Here is a 2,339-nt window from a genome sequence, read left to right on the forward strand (position 1 = left end):
AGTCTAAACTGAAGAGAATTTGTGGTTTCTAGAGTGGGATGGAGACAAGCTGGGTGGATTTGGGGGGACAAAGGGAGCTGTAAAGAGAGACAGGCAAGAGATTCCCAGAGGCTGGCTAGTTCCCTCAACAGCAAGGATTACTCTCCTGAAGTCCTGAAGTGGCACATTCTACAGAGGTGGCCTCTTTAGGGGGCAGCTGCCCCCCCTTTGAGGCGGCTCAGAGAGCTGGGGATGCTATCACCCAGACCCTGAGTCCTGGCAGAGTCCTGAGGTTTCAACCAGGCAAAGGGTAGCAGAACTGCCACTTCCAAGGGACCATGTGGGGTGGCCACTGACTCACGCACTGTGATCAAAATGGACTGGAGGCTATAAGGTCTGCCCTATATTTTGGAATCACAAAAGCCTTCTCAATTCTTTTGCTACCCTAGGCAAGAGGATGGAGCGACTGTAATGACTGAGACTAGATTTCCTGCCAATTTAGTGGAATGGCAAGTTTTATTTTAATTGATTTATTGAAAATAAAGAAAGGTGACACTCTGGCATGCCTGAGTTAATGGCTAATTTATTCCTGAGACAGTTGTGAATTCACAGCAGGCCTGGAACACAATTCGGATGGATAGGAAATCAATGTCTGATCATTTCCTTCCTCCTTTCATTCAAGCAACATTTAAAGCATTTGTATGTGATAGCTAGTGGCGACACAGTAGGTGAGATACGGGGATGAGAGAACACAGCCCCATCCTCAGGAGCCCACAGTCTAGGATGGGAGACAGGCAGGTAAGCAGCCAGGTGGTAGGAGGGGTTCTCTGAGACAGGTGGGGCATGAGCAGGGGACAGAATCCTGCCTCTTAGGCCAGAACTCTTTTCATTACATGTTGGTACCTTACTGAGTACCACCTGGTGTTTGAAAGTTGCTAACGCTACACAGTGGGGGCTTAATGAGATATGCTCAAGAAATTTTAAAATTGGATTAAATCTGTTTCACTCAAGTTGAGTTCATCTGCTCCCAGGAGTTCACTGCTCCAACACTCAATCTCCATCCAGGTAACTGCTCCCACTGGGCCCTCTCCTCTAGCTAGCCCGAACTTTCACATACTCATTCATTAGCTTTGCATTTATGAGGAGCCCTCTGGGTACAGGCAGCACTCAACTGGATGAGACTCTGATCAACTGTGAAGAGGGTGAATCTAGTTAAGGGTGGCATTAATAGTCTCCAAGTCCCATAAGGGAAACAAGACTAAACTCTCCCCATACTTTCTCCTGTAAGAAGGATAAGGTGGAACTACAGGGGATGCTCTGACTCTAAGACACTCGAGAACCATTAGACAAGGGAGCTAAAAGGCATATTCATTATTCCTTTTTTAAATTGAGATATAATTGACATAAAATATTATATTAATGTTCAAACACACACACACACACACACACACACACACACACACACAAGACAACAGGCCCAATATGGAACCACTTATGCTAAGCCCCATGCCACCAAGCAGAGATTTAACTTAATTACAGTTTCAGCTCTCCCAGAAATGGAATCTTAAACCACTCAATCAGAAATCCCCTAATCAGCACTTGTTAAATAAGCTGCCTTATAGACCTCTGCCATCCCCTAAAGGAAAGTGACCTTGCCACAACCAAATCATTTGTGCTAGGACAACTTCCTGTTCTAGCTCCCTTCTGCTTATAAAAGTATTTCATTTTATAAAGCTCCTTTCTATCTGCTAGATTGGATGCGGCCTGATTTATGAATCATTGAATAAAGCCAATAAGATCTTTAAAATTTACTCAGTTGAATTTTGTTTTTTAACATTAGTATCAGGTGTAAAACATGATCAATCGATATTTGTATATATTGCAAAATGATCACCACAATAAGTACAGTTAACATCCATCACCATACATAGTTACAAACTTTTTTTCTTGTGATGAGAACTTTTAAGATCTATTTTTCAGCAACTTTCATTAACAATATAGTTTTACTAACTATAGTCCCCATCCTGTACATTACATCCACAGGAATTATTTTATGACTGGAAGTTTGGACCTTTTGACCCGCTTGTATTCATGTTCTTAAGCTCCAAGTCTAAAATGAAGAGATAATAGAGGAATAATATGTATAAGAAAATTTTCACTAACTCCTATGATGGAAATTATAAAATGCAGTTTTTCTCTTTACACAAGTCTCCAACCTGTATTTCTGCAAGAAAAATACTGCGAAACATTTAGAAGTTGTCTAGCTTCATCCTTGCTGCGTTGCCCTGCATCTCTTTGCAAGACAGTAAATTAATAAGTCAGGAGTTAGGACCCAGAGATATTTTTTAGGCTTACACGAT

The sequence above is a fragment of the Rhinolophus sinicus genome, chromosome 16, assembly GCF_057876585.1.
Source record: "Rhinolophus sinicus isolate RSI-liver-muscle chromosome 16, RSI-T2T, whole genome shotgun sequence".
Classification (NCBI taxonomy): domain Eukaryota; kingdom Metazoa; phylum Chordata; class Mammalia; order Chiroptera; family Rhinolophidae; genus Rhinolophus; species Rhinolophus sinicus.